The sequence below is a fragment of the Tripterygium wilfordii genome, chromosome 2, assembly GCF_013401445.1.
Source record: "Tripterygium wilfordii isolate XIE 37 chromosome 2, ASM1340144v1, whole genome shotgun sequence".
Classification (NCBI taxonomy): Eukaryota; Viridiplantae; Streptophyta; class Magnoliopsida; order Celastrales; family Celastraceae; genus Tripterygium; species Tripterygium wilfordii.
In genome coordinates, this window is record NC_052233.1 from 6,918,492 (window position 1) to 6,934,052 (window position 15,561).

Consider the following 15,561-nt stretch of genomic DNA (forward strand, 5'->3'; position numbering starts at 1 on the left):
TTATGAATTCTTTGGAAAATTGATGCCTACGGCCTTGGATTATAGGTGTCTTTTATAGCTATAGGAAGGCTGACATTATAAATTTAGAGGGTGAAGAGACAAGCATTAGTTAGACTAATCAATCAATGTACAGTACACTGATTTATCAAAGTGCGGTTTAGCTAAACAATATGGTCGACATATGGTAACATATGTGTACTTGTTGCCGACAGCAAAATCTAGACTTATATTGGCTATTGCACTCCTTGTAGATGGGAGAATCTACGATCACTGGGGTGTCGTACGAGGCCACCAACGATATGCAAATATCACAGAAAAGATCTTAAAAGCTTGTTGGCTGTGTGGTGTCGATCGGGATGTTGAAAAATTGGATTGGGGATAAGCTCACATTAGATGGATCTAAAATGAGTTTTTGGACACATGTGGATGGTGGTCCATCTTAACTCAAAGCTATCACTCATGAGTTTTGGTCCATCCATGTTGAGTTCTAATTTCTCCTACTAGCAAGTGCACTAATCGTGGAATAGCACAATTGGCAGGCAGAGTTCGTTTCCACAGGGACAGTGTATAAGTGATCCAAAATAATAGTTGTGAATATATGTAACTAGTGCAAGCAAAGTAAAGTTCCACTCAAGCTTTGATTTGGTTTCAACTTAAACTAAAGACAACAAGAAATTTAGATGTTTTTGGTATTTTATTTTCTGAACAATAATGCTCTACAAAGAGAACATTGAAATAGGAAAGTGCAACAATCTCAATACAAGAATTTACGTGCAAAACTCGAAAGAGATTATCATAAGCCCCAATCCGGCTTATATCTCTAACCCTCTACATTTTGAGTCTCTCACCAAGAAATCTAGGCAAAACCCAAGAGATTTATCACAAAGTTTTCCCCCTTTACTCTCTCAATGCTCACCACACATGGGCCCTTGATTTTTTATCTACCAAAAACACTAATAAACCACTAGTATTTATAGTAGTACAAAATCTCCTAGTTTAATCCTACCGAGAAGTCCCACCCCAAGATGTTTGTAGTTACAAATATGATATAAATCACGTTTCTAATTAGAAACCAACTTGAAAAATGAGTTTTGTCGCAACCGGAACTCTTTCGTAGCATTAAAACTATTCCAAAATTGCTCCAGTCCGTTAGCTATCTGGACAGTTATACCTTTTTCTGTCCAGCTATAGTTGTTTTTTCACCAGCCATCCAGACAACACACCCAGCCTTCCGGATGGTTTAACACCTGCTCAGATTCTTAAGTCCTTTAACAACACCAAAATTTTGATGAAAATCCAACACTAATTACAGATGATCTCTGATTTGATATCTTTTGTTTTTGCAAACCAAGATTTAAAGTAAGAGTTGACGTTTGAGGTGTCGCTAAGCATTTTACAGGCTAATAATTAGTGTGAATTTGAATGGACTGATTGTCTTTTCTTGTCTCTTTGTAATGCAAGAGGATGTGATCGATCATATATAACATGCTCTACATCATTAAGGATTGGACTAGGTTATTCATATCTTATGCTCAAAGATAGTGGATCTGAAAGTGCATTACTTTATGATGGTAAAGAAATATATACAAGTACTGTTTTTGAAATCTATTTGAAGCTTGATGAGATAGCTGCTGTACTATATGAAAATTTCCATTTTATTGGTTCGATATTTTGGTTATGTCATGAATCATTGACCAACGCTGCTTGTATCGATGTTTCAGAGAATTAAGTGAAGAGGGTTAATAAAAGATTAATAATTTTACCTTACTTGATTTATAGGAGAGACATTTAAGTGGGGTCAAGGGAGGGAGAAACTTTCTCCCTCACTTAACTCTCAAACTCACACATGTTGTGAAAATATTGTAAGTGCGCAAATCGAACAAGTAATAAAGTGTATGAGTAAAGTATCGTTTCATGAAAATTGATTAAATTATGTTGAATACCAATTGTGATTAATCCTACACTCTATTTGAACAATCAGATAGTTTTGGGATTTTGAATCTAAAACAACTAATTTAATGCATATAAAAACTAGAAAGTAAAGTTACTAAACTTAATTACTACTCATGTTGATAATTGATTTCTCTAATCTGTTCGATACTTCATTCCTGGTTATATTGAGAATATCTTCACCACTAAGCCTTGTTATTCATAACATTCGAATTCAAGTGTAATGAAGACCCATTAAGTAGCAGTTGATTTTGCCATTGATTAAGGCTTCAAAAACAATATATTAGAAGGTGACTCCTAATAATCATTCAAGAGTTGAAGTCTGATGAAGAACATTTAGTTAGGAGGAGTTTCATTATTAAGGAAATAAAGAGACACTTAAGTGGCTTTACTCTGCATCAATTCTCACACATGCGTCGAAATGGTAATGCTACCGCTCACCGCTTGGCCAATTAAGGAGGCTTTAAAGCATGATAGTTTGTGTCTATGGATAGAAGATGGCATAGATTTTCTTATGGCAGTGATTCTTAGGGATCAAAGTTTCATGACCCATGTGTAAGGCTTTGATCTTTGGCGACAGTTTTTTTTGGTGTTCCGATCTACCTTTTCTTATAGGTTTTCTTTCCTTTCCTTCAAAGACTTGTTTTCGTATTGTGTGGTGACTCTTTTAACATGAGTCTTACCATGTGTAAGTGTGACTACTTGCAAGTTATTATGAATGTCATTCCAGGAACTTCATCCTGGTTTTTCAAAAAAAAAACTCATTAAGAGTTGTGAATAACCATATAACGATCACAAATGTCATGTCCCTATATCTATATGATTCATGCAACCAATGGTATCTATGGTTAGAAGCTACCCCTAGAAATCTCCTTTAGCTCTCATTCTAGGCATCAAATCAGTCGAATGTTAATCATGCAATTGCATCCAAAAGTAGCAAGTACGACATTAAATACTCAACATAGAATACAAATAAAGAAATAGCAAAATCAAATAAATACTTAACATAGAATATAAATAAAGAAATAGTGAAATCAAATTTTTTGAATCATCAAAGTGAGATTACATTAGAAACCTAGATATGGAAATCTAACCACTCATATCAAGAAAATACATGCAATCAAAGGAATAAAAACCCATAAATATAGAGAAAGGGAGAAGACAAACCCAGGAGATCTCCTTCTTTTCCCTTGCAAGATCTTGATGTTTTTGCTTGGGCCCATTTGTTTTTAGTCAATTTTCCTTCAATTATGCGCTAAAAAATAATGATATGGGGAAAGTCACTTGAGCGCTTGGAGAGTAGCTTGAGCGACAAGGTCTCTGGTGCTTTCAACGGTATCTCAATATCAAAGTCGCTCGAATGCTTGAAAAGATGCTCAAGCGAGTAGGCTTTGGGTGTCATTCATCTTCTCAGCATTCAGTCGTTCAATCGACAATTTGCTTGACGTATAAAGTCGCTTGAGCGACTATACTACATAATCTTTACGAAGTATTCTATTTCTCCTTGATTTGAACTTCGATTGACGAACCGTAAAATTATACAAAAACTAGACATTCAAAGCGTTTAGAAAATATAAGGCTTGCACATTGGTTCATCTTGAACTGACCCCCAATAATTCTTTCATTCTAGCACTTTCACTTGTTAAATGGCTAGAAACCATTAATTGGGTCCAAATGTCTCTCAAGGTCCAGATATCTCTTAAGAGTCTGATTATTGAAAACTAAAGAAAAGTGACATAAAACATTCGAGTTTAACTAAATAACAATGCAACTATCTAAGAAAGAGAGGTATAAAAGTTATATACTTATAGAGCTATCAACCCCCAATTTGACGAGTTAGTGAGATGAGAGAAAAATGTGTTTGTTATTCATAAATTGTCCATAAATTTTTTTCACTCATTTCACTTCAAAAGGTTTTTTTTTTCTCAACTCTCATTAACTCTACATATTTCCCAAACAGGATTAGTATCACTTAACTCTACTTTACTCACCCTCACTTAATTTCACTTAATCTTCTTTTTTTAATCCGAGGAAGGTCTAAATACTATGAAGTCATATGAGAGTGAGTTTTATGAAAATACAAGATTTATAAACATTGTATAAAAATATAAATGCACATTAATTTCGTTTTGCCATTTTCAATAATTCTTTTATACAAAGTACTATTTTACCATACACCAAATTGACCAAAACACAACCTTTTTACTGCAACAGATAGCAGTTCTTAAACATCTAATCACCATTGCATCACATAACTGGATCACAAACACTCTCTCCAAAGTCTTTGCAGAAACAGGCTTTCTTATTGCAACAGAACCTAAATAGGAAAGTTATTATTCATAAAAGCACCTTAACATATATAATCTAATGCTGCAGACTACACAATAATTTCTTGTTTACTAGGGAGCCAATTTTGTTGCTTCTATTTTAGCTCTATAAACATCTACAAGTTTCTCTCTTGGAGGTCGACATTTATTGACAGCCTCTATTGCGCCGAGGTTCCTACTCCATTTGAGTAAGATTGGGAACTTCTCTTCATTGATCAACTCCAACCCAACAGCTTCTTGCACTACTTCTAAACAGAAAGCTATCATAATGGCGCCGATGTCTAGGTAACCAACAGTGTTACCTCCAAAGAAATCCTTCCCTTTGAGTTTATTCTCAAGCATCTTAAGTTGCTAATAAACTTCCTCACATGCCTTCTGTTGTTCCTCCTTTTTTCTCGCACAAGCCTTCCGTATTGTTTGCAAAGCTGCACAAGAAAAAATCCAGCTTACATTTTCAAGCTGGTGAAAAGTCTGTTTTCTGGAATTGAACGTGCAAGCTTAGGTTATAATGAGTCAAAACACAATTAAACTTGTTGAAAAGATATTCAATACCTTATCATCTATGAAGTTAGACCAGAAACGAGCCATGGCTCGGTTGTAAGGATCTTCAGGCAAAAGCGGATTGGTTTTCCAGGTCTCCTCGATGTATTGGAGAAGCACGAGTGACTCCGCTATTGGTTTTCCATTGTGTACAAGCACAAGGATTTGCTTGTGAACAGGATTATATTTTAAGAGCAAAAGACTCTTGTTGGACAGGTCTTCTTCTATGTACTCGTATTGTATTCCCTTCAGTTTGAGAGCTAACTATATTCTTCTGCTAAAGGGGCTTGCCCATATACCAAATAACTTCAGTACTTCTTCAGCCATTCATGAATTCTTTGGAAAATTGATGCTTACAGCCTTGGATTATAGGTGTCTTTTATAGCTATAGGAAGGCTGACATTATAAATTTAGAGGGTGAAGAGACAAGCATTAGTTAGACTAATCAATCAGCGTAGAGTACACTGATTTATCAAAGTGCGGTTTAGCTAAACAATATGATCCATATATGGTAACATATGTGTACTTGTAGCTGACAGCAAAATCTAGACTTATATTGGCTATTGCACTCCTTGTAGATGGGAGAATCTATGATCATTGGGATGTCGTACGAGGCCACCAACGATCTGTAAATATCACAGAAAAGATCTTAAAAGCTTGATGGTTGTGTGGTGTCGGACGGGATGTTGAAAAATTGGATTGGGGATAAGCCGACATTAGATGGATCTAAGATGAGTTTTTGGACATATGTGGATGGTGATCCATCTTAACTCAAAGCTATCACTCATGAGTTTTAGTCCATCCATGTTGAGTTCTAATCCATGTTGAGTTCTAATTTCTCCAACTAACAAGTGCACTAATAGTGGAATAGCACAATTGGCAGGCAGAGTTCATATCCATAGGGATAGTGTATAAGTGATCCAAAATAATAGTTGTGAATATATGTAACTAGTGCAAGCAAAGTAAAGTTCCACTCAAGCTTTGGTTTGGTTTCAACTTAAACTAGTAACGAACCTGTACTTAGGTCGGTACTAGCGCACCTAGGTCAAATCTCCCTAAAATCAATTACTAGCCATCTCATTGGTCTAGGTTGGATGTTCCTAACACATTTTAGCCATCCTATTGGTCTAAATATGCATAGGAATTAACGAAGTTCCATGGAGATAAGGATTCATACAAATTGTCACCTAATTAAAGGGAGACATACATTCATAATCATGGGTTTTAAGAAGCATAACCTACTTGACATTTTACCATCTAAGTAGATTCAACAAACAATTTCATTCAAACCCTAAGTGGTGATCAAACACAAGGAGTATGAAGAACTTGCAATCAAGCACAGAAACATAAGATTTATACCCATTAATAAGCTATTATATATGTGAATCAAAGTCAAATACAAATCATTCAACTCAAGGCTTCATCCTAGCCTTGGTACAAAAAGGGTTTAGCTACACATAATGAGAGAAAAACACAAGGAGGGAGATGAGAAAAGCATGAATAAACCCAATAATTAGTTGAGAAGATCCAAGTTAGGCTGAAGAATCTCTCCTCCTAGCTCCAAGAATCACATTTCCCCTTGTTTCCGCTCTCCACAAAGTCTGTTCGAAGTGTCTCCTCCCTTCACGGCTAGGGCAAGTCGCGAATGAAAGCTGGCCTAAAAGCTATTTTTGGGCGCCTAGGCGTGTTGAATTCACATCTAGGCAAACTTAGCCTAGGCGGACCTTTGGGCGCAATGCCATTTTCCCTTGATCTGCAAAACATCAATGCCTCTGGACTGGGCGGTCAGAAGCTTCTGGGCGCGTTCAATTGGTGGACCTAGGCCTACCTCTTCACCCAAAAAAGAATCTCTTGCTCCTGGACTGGGTGCAACATGATGATGCCTAGGCGTGACTAAAATCCGCCCAGAATGGCCTGAGCACTTGTTCTTTCTCCAGACTTGCTCAATTCAGCCCTTTTTTGCCACTTTTTGTTCCAATCCACAATTAACCTATCAAAATACAAAGCAACACATAAACACACTCATTATTTATCAAAAGGAAGCCTAAGAGGGATAGATTTATATCAAAAACAATAGGTATTATCATACCTATCAATCCAGATGTATATAGAACCACACACATACCCTTTTTTCCAATGAGGGACTTGTGGCTTGGGTGTGTTAGGAACGGAGCTATACTGGTACCAAAAGGGCGTGTGCCCATTTTGACAAAAAAATTTACTAGACATATATTTTAGTTCACACACTTAATTTTAACATCCAAGTTGGTCTGATGGCTGCTTCACTTGTTAACTTACCAAGCCTGGCGACTTTTATATAGGGGTCACCATTTGGCCCGCGGGCCTAGGCCCTGCCCTATGTCTTGGGCCTGGGCTCCATTTCTTGGGCCGGGCCAGGTCCGAACCCGATCCCGAAGCTCGGTCAATGTTCTGCATGTATATTTATATATATGTCTGTGTTTATATATATATATATATATATATATATATAGGAATTCTCCTATGTGGACCAAAAAGTGTGGACCAAGTTTGTGGACCAAAATCCAATGGTTGTAATCAATCACAACATAAGTGGGGGCCACACATTTATTATGGGACTCACCACATCTATGGTTGAAAAACAAGTCCACAAACTTGGTCCACACTTTTGGTCCACATAGGAGAATTTCTGTATATATATATATATATATATATATATGTTCTGCATGTGTATATATAGGTTCTGCATGTTTATACATATCACACATATATATCTACATAGCACACATATATATCTTTTTAAAAACAGTAAAAAAAAACAGTCAAAAAAATTTGAAACAATACTCAAGGCCCGGGCCTGACCTGAGTTTTATGGGCCCGGGCCGGGCTTGGTCTACATTTTCCTAATCAGGCCCGGTCTGAAGCCCTATGATTAATATCGAAGCTTGGACCTGGGCCTGACCTGAGTTTTATGGGCCCGGGCCGGGTTTGGTCTACATTTTCCTAATCAGGCCTGGTCTGAAGCCCGATGATTAACATCAATTTCGTTGAACTTTCTACACCATTTGAGGAAGGTTGGGAAATGAGGACTCCTCTTCAGTGATCAAATCCCACAATGTCCACAAACCCAATTGTTTCACCACAAAAGAAATCTTTACCATTGAGCTCATTCTCAAGCATCTTTAGTAGCTGAAACCCTTCTTCGCAGTTCTGCTCGTCTTCCTTTGCGCCCACATAAGCCTTCCGTGGTGTTCTCATGAATTGCACAAAAAAATAAATAAATAAATAAAACACTAGCATAAATATGGAGACAAAAGATGGTTTAAAAAAGTATATATAGCCACCACAGTACTCGTATTGCGTTCCTTCCAGTGTCAGTACTGATAGTTCTACTCTTCGGCTAATGGGGTTGCCCACATGCCAAATAGCTTTCACTTTTTTGGGTTCATTAGTACAATTGGTTTATCCAGTTTTGTTAGCATTTGGCGTCTGTTACAGAGAAAGCATAAATATGCATGCATTTCTTGACAAGCAAGGGTGAAATGTATAGTTTAATTACTGGCAGTGGATGAAGAAAATTAATCATTATTTACATTGAATAACCAGAAATTAAGCATTATTCGTTAAGTCGTACGTTGCCCTTAAGCTCATACATTCTCAATTGACCGTTTCCACGATGGAATTTTTTCAAAGTGTCATAAAATCATTATTTTTTGATCTAATTGTCGGGAAATTAGACCCACGATATTCTTTTGCAGAAATATCACACGAACAAAGAGAACTTTGAAATAGGACAGTGCAACAATATCAATATAAGAATTTACGTGGAAAACTCCAAAGAGATTATCATAAGCCCTAATCTAACCTATATCTCTAACCCTCTACATTTTGAGACTCTTATCAAGAAACTTAGGCAAAACCCGAGAGATATACCATAAAGTTTTTTCCCTTTACTCTCTCAATGCTCACCGAACACGGCCCTTTGATTTCTCTCTACCAAAAATACTAATAAACCACTAATATTTATAGTAGTACAAAATCTCCTAGTTTAATTTTACCTAGGAGTCCCTTCCCAAGATGTTTGTGGTTACAAATATGATATAAATCACGTTTCTAACTAGAAACCAACTTGAAAAATGAGTTTTGTCGCAACCATGACTCTTTCGTAGCATTAAAACTGTTCCAATCCGTTAGCTATCTGGACAATTATGCCTTTTTCTGTCCCGCTGTAGCTGTTTTTGCACCAACCATCTGGACAGCACACCCATCCTTCCGGATTGTTTAACACCTGCTCAGATTCTTCAGTCCTTTAACACCAAAATGTTGATGAAAATCCAACACTAATTGCAGAGGAACTCTGATTTGATATCTTTTGTTTTTGCAAGCCAAGATTTAAAGAAAGAGTTGACGTTTGACGTGTCACTAAGCATTTTACGGGCTAATAATTAGTGTAAATTTGTATGGACTGATTGTCTTTTCTTGTCTCTTTGTAATGCAAAAGGATGTGATCGATCATATATTACATGCTCTACATCATTAAGGATTTGACTAGGTTATTCATATCTTATGCTCAAAGGTAGTGGATCTGAAAGTGCATTACTTTATGATGGTAAAGGAATATATACAAGTACTGTTTTTGAAATCTATTTGAAGCTTGATGAGAATAATGAGATAGCTGATGTACTATTAATGTGAAATATTCGCAAGCGCACAAATCGCACAAGTAATAAAGAAAGAAAGAGTGAATAGAGTATCGTTCCCACGAAGATGTATTGGCAATTTCAATTCAATATCAATCCAAGTAATTATCACACTAAAATGGAAAGGCAAATTGTTGGATGTATTTTATCTACGGCTAAACAAGTAATTAAGAAATCACACACTAAATGGAAATTTGATTAAATAACTGAGCAACAAACAAAGAAGTAAGTTTTCAAGAGAATTAAACACTAGGGTTCCTAATATCACCACCTCTTATCCAATTGAACTTTATTAATTCATTAATTCCCAATTCTCCATTTAATTGTTGACAATCGATTTTCCCACTTATTCAATGTTCTATTCCTAGATACACCGAAAGTATTTTCAATATAAATTCATGTTATTCCTAACACTCGGATTAATATATCAAAAACTCGTTAAGAGCCGTGGAAATCATTTAACGATTGCATAAGTCATAAACTTATATTCCTATGGTTCATGTAGCCTATGTTCTCTATGGATTCTTGCAACCCTAGGCATATCCTTCAGGTCTCAACCTAGGCACAAAATCATCTAAATGGTGATCAAGCATTTGAAAGCAATAATCACATCCAAAGAGAATCAACAATAAAAATGGAGATTCAAGAACAATAAATCAATTTCATTCAATCTTCAAAGAGGGGTTCCATTAGGACCCCTAGATTGAGAATTAGTTCCTCATAACCAAAAAATACAGATCAACACCCAAAATAGCAGTCATTAAATACAAGAACAAGGAAGAAATAAAGAGAAACCCTTGGATCCCCTTGCTCAAGCTCCAATGGTTGCTCTTGAGAGATGTGCAAGAACCCTAGGTTTTTCCTCCCAAAAGTCCCCCAAACCCTAAAAAAAAACTATGTTTTTATACTCCCAAAAACCCTAAAGTCATTTTTTCTAACAAGTCTGTGTCGTTTTGAATTGGACCCACATGATTTGAGGGTAATTTCGGGCATTTAGAGATCTTCACATCGTGAGCTGGGACTGACCAATCGATCGGACATGGACACCGATCGATCGGATTTTCTCTCGAGTCTCTCCAGCTCAAAGTTGTCCCATCGATCGGACTATGGGCCGATCGATCGGACTATGGGTCGATCGATCGGATTTTTGCTCTGTCTCCAAATTCGGTCCTTTTCTGTCCATTCAACTCCTTTTCTTCCATAAGTGCCCCGACACCTGAAATGTGCAATTAACAACTCCTTAGGCAAAATTAATTCCAAAACTACTCTAAACAATGCAATATTTTATGTAAAAGGATGTACAATTATATGTATATAATTGACACATCAACTATATGAAAATTTCCATTTTATTGGTTCGATATTTTGGTTATGTCATGAATCACTGACCAACCCTGCTTGTATCGGTGTTTCAGAGAATTAAGTGAAGAGGGTTAATAAAAGATTAATAATTTTACCTTACTTGATTTATAGGAGAGATTTTCTCCCTCACTTAACTCTCAAACTCACACATGTTGTGAAAATATTGTAAGTGCACAAATCGAACAAGTAATAAAGTGTATGAGTAAAGTATCGTTTCATGAAAATTGATTGAACTATGTTGAATACCAATTGTGATTAATCCTACACTCTATTTGAACAATTAGATAGTTTTGGGATTTTGAATCTAAAACAACTAATTTAATGCATATAGAAACTAGAAAGTAAAGTTGCAAACACAACGAAGGAAATCAACTTATGTAGACACTAGGGTATCTAACTTCATCATCACCTATTCTATTCAACTCTTTTGGTTTGCTAAACTTAATTACTATTCATGTTGATAATCGATTTTGCTAACCTGTTCGATACTTCATTCCTAGTTATACTGAGAATATCTTCACCACTAAGCCTTGTTATTCGTAACATTCGAATTCAAGTGTAATGAAGACCCATTAAGTAGCAGTTGATTTTGCCATTGATTTGGGATTCAAAAACATTATATTAGAAGGTGACTCCTAATAATCATTCAAGAGTTGAAGTCTGATGAAGAACATTTAGCTGGGTGGAGTTTCATTATTAAGGAAATAAAGAGACGCTTAAGTGGCTTTACTCTACATCAATTCTCACAGGTGTGTCGAAATGGTAATGCTACCACTCACTGCTTGGCCAAGGAGGCTTTAAAGAAGGATAGTTCGTGTCTGTGGATAGAAGATGGCATAGATTTTCTTATGACAGTGATTCTTAGGGATCAAAGTTTCATGGCCCATGTGTAACGCTTTGATCTTTGGCGACAGTTTTTAATGGTGTTCTGATCTACGTTTTCGTATGGGTTTTTGATGTGAGATTCCGAACCACTAAAATTATAGCGATTCAAAACTCAGTTTATACTCGCAAGTGCACGAATCAATAGCAGTATTGCTTAACAAATACAAGTGTCGAATCCACGAGGATTGAGTATTAATCTATCATAATTCCAAAATTCACTAAAAATATCACTGAATAAGAAGACAAAAATTATTGATAGTTTATTATGAGAAAGAAAGTCAAAAATTATGAGAAGAATTACAAAGAACAAATCAGAGGGTTTTATGGAAGATCAAATTGTCGAAAATACTAGGGTTCCGATTTCACCATTTTATTGCACTTAAATCCTTTAGTTGTCTATTATCAATTCATTTATGTATGTCAAAGACCAAGTCCCCTAATTCATATAGTAGTCATGGCGTCTAACTTACTACGTCTATTCTTAATTTACAACTATCCATGGCGTCTAGACTAGTTTAACAAACAAGAATGCAATTAGATCTATGACAACTTATGTAGCGATCACATGAATCCTAACATATGGTGTCTATGTCTAGGCAGTCATGGTGTTAAATTGCAAGAAGCTATTCCTAATCCGAGTATGGCATCTACTACGAATTGCATCAGAACAATCAAACCTAGATGGTAGCTAAGCATCACGGTTCAATCATCAATTAAGCACAACAATCAACACTTGACATAACATAAAGAAATCCAAAAATTGATCAAACCAATATCATTAAGCACAATCAAAGAGGCTACATCATCCCCCTAGCAAAAGGTTTAGTTCCTCATGCTAGATTCACACAAGAAAGCAAAATTAATAGAATCCATGGAAATCTAGGAAAGAAACACAAGAATGATGGAACCCGATTGTCGAAATCCCTTCTTCTTCTTTCTTTGTCGTCAACCTCCAAAAAGATCTCCCCTTCTCGACTTGTAATGAGGTATTTATATATGTTTTAAACTCTCCCCAACCTCCTATGATTTCCTTCAACAATAATAAACACGTAAACCTCAAAGAAAACTCCTAAAACTAGTCAAACTTCTAATTCTCGAATTTTATTTTGTCGAGCAGCTGTTGAACTCCTGTTGAGCGCTAGCTGTTGGCCAATATTGTGACATCTACGCTCGAGCATAGGTTGAGCAGCTGTTGAGCGTAAGGAGCTGAAAAAGCATAAAAAAAATATAATTTATGCAAAATCCGATCTTATTTCGATAAACAAAACGTCAATTCAACCTAAAAACATAAGCAAAAAGGTGTATAATAATATGCGCATCAGTTTCCTTTCCTTTCCTTTGAAGACTTGTCTTCGCATTGTGTGGTGACTCTTTTAACATGAGTCTTATCATGTGTAAGTGTGACTACTTGCAAGTTATTATGAATGCCATTCCAAGAACTTCATCCTGGTTTTTCAAAAAAAAAAACTCATTAAGATTTGTGAATAACCATATAACCATCACCGATGTCATGTCCCTATATCTATATGATTCATGCAACCAATGGTATCTATGGTTAGAAGCTACCCCTAGATATCTCCTTTTGCTCTTATTTTAGGCATCAAATCAGTCGAATGTTAATCATGCAATTGCATCCAAAAGTAGCAAGTACGACATTAAATACTCAACATAGAATATAAATAAAGAAATAGCGAAATCAAATAAATACTCAACATAGAATAGAACATAATTAAAGAAATAGCGAAATCAAATTTTTTTAATCATCAAAGTGAGATTACATTAGAAACCTAGATATGGAAATCTAACCACTCATATCAAGAGAATCAAGCAATCAAAGGAATAAAAACCCATAAATATATAGAAAGGGAGAAGAAAAACCCAAGAGATCTCCTTCTTTTCCTTGCAAGATCTTGTTGTTTTTGCTTGGACCCATTTGTTTTTAGTAAATTTTCCTTCAATTATGCGCTAAAAAATCGTGATATGGGGAAAGTCACTTGAACGCTTGGAGAGTAGCTCGAGCGACTAGGTCTCTGGTGCTTTCAACGGTATCTCAGTATCAGAGTCGCTCGAGCGCTTGAAAAGATGCTCGAGGGGGTAGGCTTTGGGTGTCATTCATCTTCTCAACATTCAGTCGCTCAATCGACAATTTGCTTGATGTAAAAAGTCGCTTGAGCAACGGTACTACATAATCTTTACAAAATATTCTATTTCTCCTTCATTTGAACTTTGATTGACGAACAGTAAAATTCTACATAAACTAGATATTCAGAGCTTTTAGAAAATATAAGGCTTGCACATTGGTTCATCTTGAACTGCCCCCAATAATTCTTTCGTTCTAGCACTTTCACTTGTTAAATGGATAGAAACCATTAATTGGGTCCAGATGTCTGTCAGGGTCCAGATCTTTCTTAAGAGTCTAATTATTGAAAACTAAACAAAAGTGACATAAAACATTCAAGTTTAACTAAATAAAAACGCAACAAGCTAAGAAAGAGAGGTATAAAAGTTATATACTTATAGAGCTATCAACCCCAATTTGAGGGGTTAGTGAGATGAGAGAAAAATGTGTTTTAATTAATCCAAGGAAGGTCTAAATAGTATGAACTCATATGAGAATGAGTTTTATGAAAATACAAAATTTATAAACATTGTATAAAAATACATTAATTACGTTTTGCCATTTTCAGTAATTCTTTTATACAAAGTACTATTTTACTATACACCAAACTGACCAAAACACAACCTTTTACCGCAACAGATAGCAGTTCTTAAACATGTAATCGCCATTGCATCACATAACCGGCTCACAAACACTCTCTCTAAAGTCTTTGCAGAAACAGGCTTTCCTATTGCAACAGAACCCAAATAGGAAAGTTATTATTCATAAAAGCACCTTAACATATATAATCTAATGCTGCAGACTACACAATAATTTCTTGTTTACTTGGAAGCCAGTTTTGTTGCTTCTATTTTAGCTCTATAAACATCTACAAGTTTCTCTCTTGGAGGTCGACATTCATTGGCAGCCTCTATTGCGCCGAGGTTCCTACTCCATTTGAGTATGATTGGGAACTTCTCTTCGTTGATCAACTCCAACTCAGCAGCTTCTTGCACTACTTCTAACCAGAAAGCTATCATAATGGCGATGATGTCTAGGTAACCAACAGTGTTACCTCCAAAGAAATCATTCCCTTTAAGTTCATTCTCAAGCATCTTAAGTTGTTGATAAACTTCCTCACATGCCTTCTCTTGTTCTTCCTTTTTTCCCGCACAAGCCTTCCGTATTGTTTGCAAAAGCTACACAAGAAAAAATCCAGCTTACATTTTCAAGCTGGTGAAGAGTCTGTTTTCTGGAATTGAATGTGCAAGCTTAGGTTATAATGTGTTAAAACACAATTAAACTTGTTGAAAGGATAGTCAGTACCTTATCATCTATGAAGTTAGACCATAAACGCACCATGGATAGGTCTTAAGGATCTTCGGGCAAAAGTGGATTGGTTTTCCAGGTCTCCTCAATGTATAGGAGAATCATGAGTGACTCTGCTATTGGTTTTCCATTGTGTACAAGCACAGGGATTTGCTTGTGAACAGGATTATATTTTAAGAGCAAAAGACTCTTGTTGGACAGGTATTCTTCTATGTACTTGTATTGTATTCCCTTCAGTTTGAGAGCTAACTCTATTCTTCTGCTAAAGGGGCTTGCCCACATACCAAATAACTTCAATACTTCTTCAGCCATTTATGAATTCTTTGGAAAATTGATGCTTACAGCCTTGGATTATAGGTGTCTTTTATAGCTATAGGAAGGTTGACATTAT

At 36.0% G+C, this 15,561-nt stretch overlaps 2 pseudogenes; both read right to left on the minus strand.

Annotated features, from left to right (window-relative positions):
• Positions 1 to 4,349: 4,349 nt before the first annotated feature.
• Positions 4,350 to 5,144, minus strand: LOC120010624 (annotated as a pseudogene).
• Positions 5,145 to 14,683: 9,539 nt separating this feature from the next.
• Positions 14,684 to 15,482, minus strand: LOC119979798 (annotated as a pseudogene).
• Positions 15,483 to 15,561: the final 79 nt, after the last annotated feature.